The 15,764-nt window shown below is 30.2% G+C and overlaps 1 long non-coding RNA gene and 2 pseudogenes across 2 annotated transcripts; 2 read left to right on the forward strand and 1 right to left on the reverse strand.

Annotated features, from left to right (window-relative positions):
- Nucleotides 1-1,146: 1,146 nt before the first annotated feature.
- Nucleotides 1,147-8,937, forward strand: LOC129292771 (uncharacterized). Of its 2 annotated transcripts, none has more exons than XR_008588985.1 (3): nt 1,147-1,405; nt 3,600-3,768; nt 8,818-8,937. It is a non-coding gene; the product is annotated as an uncharacterized LOC129292771 (long non-coding RNA). The 2 variants fall into 2 exon arrangements; XR_008588984.1 differs by lacking the exon at nt 8,818-8,937 and adding an exon at nt 4,552-6,438.
- LOC129293517 (probable 3-hydroxyisobutyryl-CoA hydrolase 3) lies at nt 3,582-9,569 on the reverse strand (annotated as a pseudogene).
- A 2,340-nt stretch (nt 9,570-11,909) lies between these two features.
- Nucleotides 11,910-13,929, forward strand: LOC129293889 (borneol dehydrogenase, mitochondrial-like; annotated as a pseudogene).
- The last annotated feature ends 1,835 nt before the right edge of the window (nt 13,930-15,764 follow it).

The following is a 15,764-nucleotide window of genomic DNA, read 5'->3' on the forward strand; positions in this document are numbered from 1 at the left end:
AACTCTTTTGATATAAGTTGATTTGTTTTGTGAATGCATTAACTTCAGTAAAACAAAAAAAAAAAAAAAAAGTCGTACACTAATCAACGTTGGAACCAACCATTTGGTATACACATGGTTTAAAATCAATATTTGAATTTTTGAATATCTGTTGATTGCAAATAAACTAATAAATGAAAAAGTAGATGTAACAAAAAAAAGGAATGACCAGTAGTACTAATACTACTTGTTAAAATCATCCTTTATAATCATCAATCAATTTTTAAAGGTATAAAAATACAAATGTTGATATGTACATGCTGCATACCGTTTCCAGTTTCCATTATAAGGCATATATCATTAACTTTGTCTAAAACATAATAAAATTCTAATTTTATCAAATTTAAATAAAAAAATTTCAAATTTGCATCATATTTTCTCATCGTTAATGGAATTAAATAGGGATAATATTTAAAAAATTATTTAATATCCTAACAAGTGTCTTCTAGAGAGTAGCTGATAAATAACAAAGTTAATAATCTGCTCCAAGCCTCTCTAAATATCATATATATAATAAACAATTATATCATGGTTCTTTTTTTCCTTAAGAGAGGCCATTGGCAATGAATGCTTATCATGCCATGTTCTGGTCTGGGTTCCCACGAGAGGAAAACGTGTACTGGTCTGGATTGAGCATTAACATGCTCATCTAATAATAAAATATTAGTTTTGAATAGAAAAAATTATCACTTCGCCTCCAGGGAAAGATTCTCTGGGAATCATCAATCGTGAGAATAGGTATGGATGACAGAAAAAGAGAAGTGGTGGGCCCTGATTTTTGAGGGTTGGTCCCCAATCTGCGAAACCCAATCAAGCAAAGAATTTGGAAGGACGTGGCAATTAGGCGGTGTGACGACTTTTACACCACTCTATGGCTTTTGGTTGGCAAGTAAGGCCACTTCCCGTAAGTCCCTCTTCAGGAATATCTCTGTCATCCACCATTATTCTACATTATCGCTAGTCTAGCTGGAGATTCCATTCCTTTTATATATCTATCAAGTTGTGATTGTAATTCTCTTCCTTTTCTTCTCTCTCTCTCTCTCTCTCTCTCTGCATATATATATATATATATATATGGACCCTACACTGCATAATAAGGGCATTGCAGCTAGTGAGATTGCGGCAAACAGCCTGAAGGGGACTTGCATGGAGAGGAGGAGAGTGTAGTGCAGCCAAGAATGACTTGCCGGAGCTATATATATATACACACACACATAACACAGCCCTTTATATGAAGTATTGCCGGCAAGTTTTTTCTTGGCTATATTAGGCTCTCTTCTTTCTCATGTCAGTGCCACCCTTAGGCTCACTCTAGCTGTACGTAATCTTCTATGATCTTCATACAACTTCTTACTTCTGCATAAAGGTAAAACAAATTTTGCTGGACCTTAATTCTGATCCTTACATTACACATATATGGCGCGTTTCATTTACTGCTATAACCAAGCCAATATCAGATATCTTTCCCCGTGTGTGTGTTCATTTGAATTTTTTTGTTATTTGTGGTTTTAGTTTACAGCAACATTTGGCTTGGACATCCTTCAGTGTAATGTCACAGAACTTAAGCTTGGCTGTGAGAATATGATGATGAGATTACCATTTGAGAGATTATTGATTAGAGACGAGATTTTGAAAGTCTGGGAGTGGGTAAAATTGCTAACTTGTCTGCGAATTCTGTCCATTCCCATTTGCGGGTGCAAGGACCTCGGTGAACATGAAAATTTGAATATCATCATAACATCTCATCATTTCAATATGGGTCGTCGAATGACAATTAATATGTGACATATATGCATATCTGCCACATTCTCAAATATCTGGACCGAGGGTCACAGTAACATACGGGAATCTTCGGGTTCACGGCCTTCAGACTTCCAGAGTGGGCCAGCGTTTAATATGTCACCTCCTCCTTCTTTCTGACATAACATTTATATACCTATTTCTGTGGGATGTAAAAATTTTAATAATTTGCACTATTTATTAGTTATAAAAATTTTTCTTAATTAAGTTAAATATGGGATATTTTTCTATTTTTAAATAATTATTATCAGAAAAGATATATGTTGTGAGCTTATTTAATTTTGATAGGCAATTTCAAATAAATTTTTTAAAAAATAATTCTTAAAAGGGAGATCAAGACGGTTAAGTTCTAAAATATAAAATTACCAACAATTAGCTCACCTTATAATTATAAATTTTTAGGAATTTCAAATACAAATGAAATATTTAAATTCTGAAAATAACTCTCATTTTGCAATTTAAATTCATATTTACAATTATTTGAATAAATATTTACCACTTGTTTTTTCAGAAAATTTTGTCATTAGCCTAACTGTTAATAATTCCCTCTATTTGGACTTTAATTTGTTTGGATTTTTTTCATTGCCTTCGTTTTTTCTTTTAAAAAATGCTTAAACCATACTTCAACGGCGAGTAATTAGTATTCAGCCATCATAGTTTTATTCTGTACAGAAATTTTCTCAAGTTGGTGAACTTGTCTTTCTTGCTCTTAGATACAATATGATAAGATTGGGGTGACTTGGAATACAAGGTAATAGATTTGAGGTATAAAGTCATAGGCCTGATATATAAGGTGATAGGCTTGACATGCATCGATCGGTCCTTAAATTGATATTGGTCTCTCAAAACAATTTCCAAGGATTTTATGGCAATTTTCCTTTTGTATATCTTCCCGTATCATTTTCCTAGCAAAAAAAAAAAAAAAGAATCTGGGCCCAGCAAGTGGTGCCATACCTCAAAAGAATTTGGGCCCAAATGAGCTTAATTGCTCAAAAGCTTCTTAAAATAACAAAAAAAAAAATCTGTTGAATATTATAAAATTTTTATAGGTATTTCAAAAAAAATTATTATAATTTAATAAATATAATTATTATAACCCCCTATTTAAATTTATTTATTAGCCTCATTATTTTGATAACAGATTTTTTTAATTGTGATTAAAGTGATTTTATTGCCCAGCATTATAAGATTTGCCTATAAAAGGTAATGCTTACCACAAGTTCTGAGAAAATCTTTGCGCTCTTAGCCTTTCTCTTTTCTTTTATCACACTGCTTCACTGTACAGTTAACTAAGTTTGTTCTGTAAATTTTTGTTGTTCTGTGTCCCTACTTTTAGTAGGAAGAATTTATTTACTCTTGAAGAGCTGTTGCGTAATCAATTTAGTGTGGTGGAATAGCTTTTAACGATAGTGTCTTCAGGCATGATTCAGATTGTGAGTCTACTCAGTTTTGCCTACAAAATCATCAGGACTTATGACTTCTTATCCAATAACACTGAATCAGTGCTATTTATGCAACGTTAGTAATTATCTAAAACAAGCCTAAAATAATAATCACCCAAGACCTTAATCAGATCCAAATAACCCAAATTACTGTCATCGTTTAATGTTTAATGTTCTATACTTCATTACAGTTCACTTGCTACTGCTCAACAACAACAACAATATTATGCTTTCCAGACAAAATAATCCATCATTTCCATTTCCATTTCCATTTCCATGCCATATGTAACTATTCTCATCCTGGGCTTCACTCTACAGCTTGCTTGGTACGTTTGATCTGCGAGGAAGTTGCAGACACTCCCAATTGTGATCTTCAACCTCCTTGAAGTACTGATTTACCATTTCTTCACTCACCATCTCCAGCTTTGGAGGATCCCACTAGACACAAAAATAAAACCAACAAAAATTGTAATTATGCAATGAAGAGGTAAATTCTTCACTAACCAGCTTCAACCTTTTTTAATCATTTTTTACACGACTAGTGTCATGTTTTTTTTTTATTATTATTATTATAGGGAAAGATCGGTACTTTTTTTTTTCATATCAGAAAGATTTTAGAATGGAGTGGCGCACCTTAGGAGATTAAAAGCCTTCTATCATTTAATAATATAGTGTCTCAAAATTAATGCATGGCTATATTCATTAAAATGATTTCTAAGTTGACAGAGAGATGGTATACTATATGTCTTACCATAGCCTCGTTGTCCTTATCAAATAGCTTTGCTCTTGAGCCCTGCAATTATGAGAATATTCCAGAAAGAAAAGGGGTGGGGGGAGATCAGGAATGGTGTAAATTTTGCATTGTCTATTGATTACCACAAGAAGATTTATATAGATAATAAAATGAAATATCCTAATAAATATCAAATAAATGTACAATAATTAAAATAAATGTCATGGGTCAATCTAAATCAATCATAATTAGATCACAATTAACACCCTCCCTTACATTTAACACTTTCACTTTTTTTTTGGTTAAAGGCATTTTTAGGTTTTGAATATGTAATTAATGAGTTTTTCCCCCAAAACTATCTTTAATCACTTTTAAGTGAGACACCCTATCAAATAAAGATAAAGATAAAAAATTAGTATCAATTTAAAAGACAATTAACCAACTTATTAGGAGGTATAACTCGATTAAAAATGCCTTATATTTTAACTGAGAGAGTATTTCTACTAGTGCTCACCTCATAGAAATCGTTGTTGACAGTTCTCCGCAAGAAATGGCAGCTAATATTGTAATCTCGACAAAGGCATTGTTCAATGCTTTGTACTCTGCCTTCTCTCACCTAATCACGTTCAGCTTAATTCATTTCATTAATCTGTAATTTTCTAAAGTAATTTGTATTTGTAATACATCTTTGCACATATACTTACTGATCTAAGCCATATCTTGAGGCTTATCGGACAAGATGCACGCATGAAACTTAATGCATCTGCTATCCACTTTTCTGCTCCATTAACTTCTATTTCCTTTTCCTACAAAAATTATGACATTCGAACAATATATTATTCTTGTCTAAGAAATCCCGATTTCAATATGAAAAATGAACATCAAATTACACTTTGCGTACCAAGGATAAAATAATTTCCTCAACAGATCCTTTCGAGAAACATCTGTTGATTGTGTCCAGTCTATTAATTTGTCAAAAGAACTTTTACTGTAATCAGCATGTCTTATGAAATACTAGAAACAGGGGAAAAAAAAAACTTAAGTACACGTCCTATGCATATATGGTTGGACATTTATTATATGTTAAGGTATCTAAGTGTGAGCAAATTATTTGAGTAAATGTGAAAAGTTTCACATTGAATAAAATTTGTTGATTGTGTCCAGTCTGTTAATTTGTCAAAAGAACTTTTACTGTAATCAGCATGTCTTATGAAATACTAGAAACCAAGAAAAAAAAAGGACTTAAGTACAGGTACCATGCGCATATGGTTGGATAGTTATTATATGTTAGTGTGAGTAGATTATTTGAATAAATGTAAAAAATCTCACATCCAATAAAATTAAACTTAATAGCTAATAACTTGTAATGTTGACAAAAGCTCGTGTAAATATATTATGAAACAGAATAACCACAAAATTACCTCTTCAAAGGACTGTGTTCCTTGTGATAGGCTATTTCAGTAAATTTATCAATTAATGCAGAAATTGTTGAAATATCTGAAGTTGTCACAGACTGTAGGGCATTTTCCAGCAAATTTAGCTTCTGTTGCACGGAGGAAAATGATGTGAATTTTACTAGCTAATGGGTCATGTCACATGATTAATTATAGGATAAAACTTATGTATATGGCTTTATATACTTAACATACTTATATCCAATCAAATTATAACAACTAGAGCTTAATATTTAACTAAATTAATAACAGGAATTTATTATGGTATAAATAATCCATAAAAAATCCTCATGTCTTGAGTTAATTGAAAAAAAGAATATTAAGTATATAAGGCTAAATATATAAACTTTTCTCATCAAATATAGTAATTTCCAAGTCATGGAAGAGAATATGTATGAGGCTGAGGAAACACACACACATGCACAGAGGGACACAATATAATGTTGTTATATATGCATACCTTGGAAGGGACAAAATGAGTAGCTAGGCCACACTTAAGCATTTCTGCTCCATTCAAACGAGTTCCTGTTAACCCCAGATATTCCCCTATATGTATATGCATGTGATTTATATAGGAGAATCAAAATAATTAGTACCACATGAACAATAAGCATCACGCATGTTTGTTATTAAAATAAAATATTTTTCTCATAAGGAATTGCCAAAATCAAATGCTGATAATGTAAATAGTACAGAAAGATGGAATGGGAATATTACCGAAATAGCCAGGAAGCTTCGAGAGAAAGTATGAGGCACCCACATCTGGAAAGAGTCCTATAGATGCCTCAGGCATAGCAAACACCTATTATTAAATGAATGATACAAAATTAGTACAATGATTACAGTATATATATATATATATATATATATTGTACACAATTTCGATTTTAATATATATGTTAGAATGTCTATGTAGTGTGAGTAAATTTGAGTTGATATTTAGACGAAATTAAGTTTAATAAATAATATATAATAAAATGAGTTAAGATACATGTGACATCATTCCACTACTCTTGCACATTTGTTCTTTTATTTCGTTTCCAGGCTATGCTCCTCCATCAATTCTTAACAAAGTCAATATATCAGTATTACTAATTATAGTATTACCAATATGTATACAGGGTAATGGAAGTTGTGTAATCTTTATAAGAAGTGATGAATAGAGCACTTGTTCAATTTAAATCAAGTAAGTTGAGAGAAGAAAAGACCATATACGTACAGTTTTTTCAGTGACAAGTCTAAAAGTTGTGTTCATGGATAGGCCAGCTCCTCCTCCCATGACCACTCCATTAATCAGACACACCTTCATATTATTAATTAAAAAAAATAGCTACAATTAGGTTTCACTTACATATAATATTAATGTAATCAATCATATATAGAACTTAGAAATCAAAATATATAATATTGAGGGGACTAGCAAGCTCACCACTGGCTTCTTTTAGGTTGCTATTAAATGGTCTAATGCAAGTTGTCTCTTGTAAAAGCTTGCCGGATAGGTCCAATGTCCTATTTCCAATCAGCATTCATATTTTTGAAGATTAATCAGACACAGACACTCAACACACACAGAGACCAAATTTATTTTTGATAAAATTTATTTGTTTTAGAATATTAAAGAAAGTCAAGGCGAACCAAACATTTAAAAAACGAAATATTAAATTATTAAAATATTTAAGGCAAAGTTAAAATAAGAACACAGTCAAGTTTATAATTTAAAGAGAGAGAAAGATATATAATGTCAAAATCAGCTTGATAATAGTCCTGTTTTCATGCTCATCCTTGGGATGAGATTTGAACCATCCAAATTAAAATTTGGATAAAATATTAGACTGTACAGAATACATCTAGATAATTAATATATATCAATTATAAAAATTTTAATATTAAATTAAACCTTTTAAATTAAATCCAGACTAGATTAAAAATAAAAAATTTATTAAAATTATTTTATAATTTTTATAAATTTTTATTTAAATAAATATAATATATGATAATATAATGTTAATATTTTAAATTTAGACTAACTAAATTAAAATCTGAATAGTAAAAATCCCATCTCAAGATGCTCATCCTTAGAAAGAGCAGAGAAACTAATTCTGCTTGATGACATGTTTATAAAGACTGTACCTACCTGCAATTGAAGAAGTAACTACTGATATCACATCACCACCAGCACAAAAAGCTTTTCCATTTGCCTGAATTAAAATACAGTTGAAATGATTTCTATATAATTACTAACTTATAATACACATCAATACGGAATTAAGAATTTAATTGAGAAAGTCTATAAACTCTTGCGGAATGATACTCATACTTCTATTTTTTTATTTAACTCTTCTATATTACACCATCATATCCGAAATTCATTTAAATTCAAATAATGAAATTTACGGTCGAAAAATCTTCAACCGCTTATGATTACCTTTAAAATGACCAGTTTAACAGATGGGTCGTTCTCATACAATGTTAATCTCTCCTTCATCTGACTTATCTGCAAGAATAGACAGAGAAGTCATTGATTAATGTCCAAATCATTAATAAATGATTTGTTGTTCACCAAGTTGATAAATGATTTATTGTTCACCAAGTTGCTTTCACCAACTAGTCTTTTATAAATTGAAGAAAAGTTGACTCGTACATGGAAAGGTGGGTTTTTTTTTTGGGAAAATTAAAAAAAAATGAAGTCTATCTTGAATATATTAAAATTCTAAATTTCTTTATATCTTCATGACAAGATGATAATTATGTCATGTATTTCTCCAAAAAAGATCACTTTAACTCAGGATTAGATATGAATATGATCACAGTAAGGACTTTGGCTTCTGATTATTATTAAGCAATAGTCTATTCAAGATTTTTTAAATTTTATATAGAAACCTACAAGTAAGAAATCTACAGTTCATAAAATAGAAAATAATCCGTTAAGAGAGCATAGATGGGAGCTGCATCGCTAACAGAAGCGAATTCAACAAACCATTTCGTGATTGAGACTATTCAGCTTTTGAGGCCTGTTTAGTATCACTTCCTTCACACAAGAATTTCCAGTGAAAAGTACCTATAATATAATGACACAAAATATCAACGTGTAATACAAGATACGAAATTCATTCTAGCATTTATAAAGGGCATTGAAGGGGAAAAAATAAATAAATGCTTTAATAAAAATATACAAGATAAATAATGTCAAAAAAAAATCTCCAAATGTCTCTTGCAAATGGAGGAAATGACAATGTAAAAGTGGGCATGTAAGTGGATTTCCTAATCTCAGCCTCTCTCCTCTCCCATTCAATTTCTGTTAACTCTATGTAACATTTTTCTCTATCTGTTTCTCCCTTTGGTCTCTAAGTGATCAAGTCTCAGGTTCTCTACCCCTCTAAAGATTAACCGAAGCTTTCCCACAATTCTCTCGTGCAAAGACTGACGACCAATGAGTACAAGATCCAATGGATGAGTCCATATATAATCTGAAGTTTGTGTTATGAGTCCCACGCTATGGAGCCTTACAATAACTTAAAAGCAGGGTTTATAAGTTTAAGAACTTCTCCCACTTGACAAGTTAGCATTCTGTAATAGGTTTTTTCTTTGGACTTATAATTACATTAGTCGAGTGTTAATGGAGTGAAGCCATTGGGAATGTTTGTCTCTTGAATGGAGACACATTATTATGAGCCTCACAATAAAAATAGGTTAGTTAAGTTCAAGACACTTTCCAACCTAACAAACGAGCTTTTTGGGATGGATTAACAACTTGCTACCCATATAGATACAAGTTTTCAAAAAATCAATTTTTGGGTGGTGGGGGGAGAGTGATAAAAGACTTTGTTGGAAGCTTCAGTTTTTATAAGCTATAAACAATGCAACGTATTTCGTGTTTTATACAAATATACAGGTTTATAGTCAAAGGATGATTACTATTCAAGCGTGTAATTAAGATAGCATATATGGATGTGTAAAGAAGAAGGGAAAATAGAAAGGAAAGATTACTACTCAAAGGGGGAAATTAATATATACCTGGTTTGTTTCTTTCACAAAGGTTAAGCTCAAAGCCATAGTTCAAAAAATGACTCAAATTCTCAATTGAATGAAAGGGAAAGTATAGAACTCTACCATTACAAGTAATAAGGTGTGGACCTATATATATATATATATATATATGATGTTATGGAAGATGCTAGCTTTAAGGAAGGAAGGTGATGAACAGTCTCTGACCTCCAGCACATGGAACACGTCATCACAATTAGCATGTGATTTGTGGTTAAACTTATATTTTTGTGTTTAGAGTTTACTTTGTTGACGATTGGCAATTCATTGCTATTTAAAAATCGAATCAAATATATTATGGGCACATTAGTCACGAGATTATTGGCAAGTTCAACGGCCGTCTTTTTTTGACATAAATCATTGATATCAACGACCAAGGTTTTGGCTTATATGCTTTCATAATTTTTAAATATTTTTTACCAGAACAAAATCGTGCGTTAAGCTAAACTTTTCATTATTGTTGGATTTTTTTATACAAGTTATATTATTTAGTCTTGTCTGAAATTAAGATATAAACATTTGATTGTGATGATTTTGACTCAGTTCGAAATCAAAATTTTGTTGAAAAAAGTTTGAAATTAATTGAATTATCAAAATGCCGTGACTTCTTGTACATAAGATAGAAATAATGGGAAATAAATTAAATTATTTACCCATTTTATGTATTTACTAACATACCAAATATAATTAAATGAGATAATGGAATTTTAATCTCTCAAGTTTGCTTAAGTTATTGATTTGGTTCTTCAAATTTAATTTTTATCAATTTGATCTCTTATGTTTTTTAAAATTATTATGTGAGTTCTGTAAGTTTTAAAATACAAATTAACTCTCAAAATAATTTAATATGTGAAAATTATATTGATGGTTTGATATACATATGTAGTTAAATGAAAACAAAATAACCCTCAAATCAGTTTATTTTTTGTCAATATATTCCTTTAGATTGTGTTTTGTTCTTTTTTTTAAAAAAAAACTTACGTCTATTTTTTCCTACCTCAATAATTTTACTTCTTTTCATTAATTTACATGGTTATCATCAATATTATGTTATCAATGTCAGCAATTTTTAATAGAGAGTTACATCTTTTTAAATAATAAAGATCAAATTGATAATCAAAATAAATTTAAAGAACTAAATTGAAAAAATTTACATTGGAGAGATTAAATTGATAATTGAAACAAATTTAAGGGGTCAAAAGTTATATTATTCCTGGTTTAATAGAAATGAAAATATAAAATAAACTAGCATATTATCATATAATGCACGACTTCTGTAAAGAATAAAGAAAATAGTACTAAATTTTCGGACTTTTATGTATTTTATTGATGATTATTGATTATTTTCCAATGTTATCTTATTGTGTCACATATATATATATATATATATATAATAACTTTACTTTTCATTGATGACATGCATTAAAACTTTTTACCAATTATTTAAAATTGCCACTATTTGAACATCACCTATTGCATGACTTGTCTATGTTAATTTTATAATATTAATTCTAAATTTTCTTGATAGAAGGAGTAAATTTAACAAAAATAAGGATTAGTCTCGTAGCTATGAATTGTGGACATACCCTGTAAAACACACAAGGAAAAAAAAAACGCCTTGTGTCTATGATATGTACGAAGTAATGCCATTGGTCTTACATTTGTAAATAATCTAATAATAATGTTGCTTGAGGGCTGTATTAAAGAAAAATCACCTTATGTATGACTGAATTAAAAAAGGAAGAAATAAATTGAGGAAGACAAAGTTGCCACCCTTGCGTTCTGGCTTCTCATGTCACCATCGTTGCCACATTAAGAGCACTGAGTTGCAATTTTTAAAAACTCAATGAAAGCCAAATGCATGAAGTCCAGCAATGATATTAAATTTTAACATGCAGCAGTAAGATTTTAGTTTTATTATTGAAATAATTATATATAAAGTTGCATAATAATATTATTAATCAATATACATGACGTATAATTGTTGGTATTCGTAAAAAAACATAAAATGAATATTTTATAGACAGAATGATGTGTGATAAAGATGGATTTTTTTTTTTCAAAATATATTTGATTTTTAAATTATTTTACTAAAAACTAAACATTACAAGTTAAATACTTAAACAAAATGTTTTAAAATTTACCAACAAAAGTTTATACTGACAATTGATAAAATAAAAGTACCATGTCGAATAATTAATTTTAAACTCCAATAAATCAAATTCAAAGAACCAGCTGGCGAAGATTCTTCCAACAAAACAATTTGTATGTAACCGACCATGCATGTGACGAAAATAGATGAGGAAGATGCCTCGAAGATGCTGCCAAATTTCGTCTTAAGATTATATGTGTTTGTGTTTATATATGTATTAAAGTTAGGGAGGTTTCATGTATAGTTTCATCTTTCAAGATTTTAGAGTCCCTCTGAAGCTATCAATACTGAAATATCTGTAGACATGGCAAGTCTTCCACAGCTCGCTCTAGAAGCAACAAGGTATGTATATTATACACCCTCACACGGGCAGGAAATTATCACATGGCTCTTCTATTAAGATTTTTTTTTTCTGTTAATCTATTTTCTTTTCTGATTCATAATTAACTAGAACCATTCGCCCTTGTATTTCAATTGTTGGGGGTTTATTTATCTATTTTTTGAATGACAAAAAAGGATTATAAAAATAAAGGAGACGACAAAATAAAATCACGGTCTGTCATCTTGCACGAAGCCATATGCAAACCACATGATCGCTGATCACACACCAAATGGTTTAATTTGCCATAAAAAACACACATGGATTTCTTATGTGGATCTTTATTATTGTCAAGGTAATTTTTTTCTATTGTTATTTATTAATGCATTTCAATATTTTTTTTGCACAGTTGTGGTCTATTGTTTTTCCGACACCATTTTTTTTTGGGATCAATTTATGAATAAATTTGTGAGAGAATATACCAAAGGATCAAATTGACAAGTTATTTAGTAACAAAGATTCTGAATTTATGAAATTTTCCGGTAGGATCAGGTATCAGGTTATTCTCTGCAAATTTTTAAAAAAAAAATCTTGAGATGACCCAAATATCCCTAGACAGACAAAAGATAGAGAACATTAAAATTTGGTAGTCGTATGTTGAACATTTAGAACTTTAACAGAGAAAATTACGTATGTAGTCAATTAAATTCATCAAATTTTCATGTCGGATTCATATTCCCGTACGTCTTTACACACATACCATACTGGTTCTATGAAAATTTTGTGTTTAGACGAGGAAATCTCTCATTCAAATCTCATCGAATTTTCATGTTAGATTCAGATTCTCAAACCTTTTTACCAACTTATTATATTATTTATGTAGAAACAATTTAATAGTCACATGCACATTGAAAATTTAATGGAAACAATTTCATCGTGTGGGAAATCCTATAATATTGATAGATCTTATGTTTTTATTCATTCATATATTGGTGTGTGCGCAAGTGCGCGCGTGAAGCTGTCGTTTGACATTCTATGCCTGTGCGTGCAGATTGGGAGGGAAGGTAGCATTGATCACAGGTGGGGCTAGAGGAATAGGAGCATGCATGGCAAGGCTCTTTAGCAGACATGGGGCTAAGGTGGTCATCGCAGACATTCGAGACCAACAAGGCCAAGCTGTATGCAATGATATTGGATCCAAATATGCTTCCTACGTTCACTGTGATGTTACAAAAGAATCCGACGTTGAAACTGCCGTAAACACTGCTATTTCTAAGCATCAAAAGCTTGACATATTGGTCAACAACGCTGTCTTAATAAACGAAGCTAAACCAAGCATTGTTGACAATGAAGTGACCGAATTTGAGCGTGTTCTTACCGTGAACCTAATAGGTCCTTTCTTGGGCACAAAGCATGCTGCTAAAGTTATGATTCCAGAAAGAAAGGGAAGCATAATAAATGTGGGCAGTGTTTGTTCAAGTGTAGGAGGGGTTGCAACACATGCTTACACAAGTTCTAAGCATGGCTTGGTGGGCCTCACCAAGAATGTGGCTGCTGAGCTTGGAAAATTTGGGATCCGTGTGAACTGTCTCCGTATTTCATTGCAAATGTTGCTGCAAAAGATTTCTTCAAATTAGACGACGAAGGATGCTTTAGTGTTTATTCTAATCTCGAAGGGATTTATCTTCAAGAAGAAGATGTGGCTCAAGCTGCGCTTTATTTGGCTAGTGATGAATCCAAGTAAATGAGTGGGCATAATCTAGCCATAGATGGGGGATTTACTAATATTAATCCAATTTTGGTTTGTTTTCAAGATCAAAGTAGGTCCATTGTGTTCTTCTTCTTGGTGTGACTTCTTGTATGCAACTGATCTGTTTCAATTTCTATGTAATAAATAACTTTAATTATGAATTTCGTTTAGTCTATTAGTAATCAATTTTTGGGCACCTCGGTCTAACTCAGAAACTTGCATGGTATGATGAGGTATTGGTGGAGGTTCAAAGTTTAAACTATCTTCTTGATGTAATAACAAAATTAAAACTTACAGAGTTCTAATAATAATTAACTATTTGTTGCCAGTGTGAAACCGTCACATATAACAACAACGGCTTGGGAAATAATAATGAAAAAATAAACTATATACTCTCTCCATTAAAAAATATAAGGTATTTTTTGAGGGGTTACATGTTCAAAAATATAAAGTATTTTTATTTTTTCAAGATGTAATCATTATGTTTTTTAAAGTTTCCCTATTGAATGAATCACTTTATATTTATTTTAGAGTATAATTAGGGATAAGTATAGAAAGATGAAATTAGTTTAAAGATAAGTAACTACTTTATTAAGAGATGAGATTTGATTAAAAATACTTTATATTTTCTAATGAAGTGAGCATAATTAGGTATCAGTGTGTGTGAGCATCCACCCCTCCTTCAAGTACAAAGAGCAAGTAGTTGAAACCTGAATGCCTGTCTATATGTGTGACTCCAAAACTTTGATTTTGATCCCAAAATATGAAAAAATTTCAAAGCTTTCTCATAAGATCTTCAGATTTAACTATTAATTTTCCTAAAAATAATTTTTTTAAAAAAAAGATACTCTACTAATAGAGCCCCTCTCAATGAGTGTGAGAATCTCTTGACCAAACTTAATTTTATAATTTCACTATATATTGAAATGAAATTATCACATTCAAAAAATAGAGAGTAATCCACATGCAATATGAGTCATACCACACATCTCTTTAGTCTCAAATAAAAAAAATCATCTTTAAACATATCTAAATTTATACCGAAATTTTAATACCCTTGATAATATTAACTATAGCAAAAGCTTTAATATTTTTATAGAAATTTTAGTAAAATTTTTCTTATAAATAGGACCTCAAAAAATTTTTATAATATAATATTTTAAACAAAATATCATATCAATTAAGAGTTAAACTTCTTTCAACCAACAAATAGAATATATAACAAAATAAAATTACAAAAACTTGCGACAAACTATGTGGAGCACCTAAAGATAAATTTACAAAATAAAATTTCATAATTTGAACTTTACATCAAAAGAAAGCTTTATCTTTAGCACCTCTAATTCCAATCAGTAGTAAACCCTTCAATATTCAATAGGATGTTCAATGTCGGCTATACTATCTGAGGCCTACACTATTTGAAATCAAAATTATTTTCAAGGAATAACCTCCCAAAAATAAAATCAAAAGAATATAGATGAATATTTTCATATATTTATAAAAAAATTAAAAAGAGCCACTAAATTAGAAAATTTAAACATCCTAATAAACTTCACAAATACTGAACCATTACATTAAAAATGAATAAACAATCTATCACATAGCCATAAAAAATAAAATAAATTAAATAATTAAATACAAATATAAACATTTAATAATTAAAAATAATGAAGTTTATATTTCATAATTCTAATAAAATTAATTTTATGAGGACTTTACAAAACAAATGACAGACATGGACACACAATCCACGGGGTAACTTATCGGATATGGTCAAATTTATGAAATAGACATATACACACAATCCATATAGGTAACTAACCAAACATAGTCAAAGTCATGGAACAGACATGGTATGAAATCTATGAACAACAGACATGAGAACAGAGCTAAAAAAAATTTAAAATAGCTAGTCGTTAACCATAGCGCTATGGACTAATGAAACTGTCATTAGCAACCAATATTTTACATGCAATCCTCTTTAAAATGTTAACATTCAAACATGCATGGTATGAAGCCACAAAACAGATA

Source organism: Prosopis cineraria, unplaced genomic scaffold, assembly GCF_029017545.1.
Source record: "Prosopis cineraria cultivar Desert tree isolate PC_DT_omini unplaced genomic scaffold, ASM2901754v1 PC14, whole genome shotgun sequence".
NCBI classification, from domain to species: domain Eukaryota; kingdom Viridiplantae; phylum Streptophyta; class Magnoliopsida; order Fabales; family Fabaceae; genus Prosopis; species Prosopis cineraria.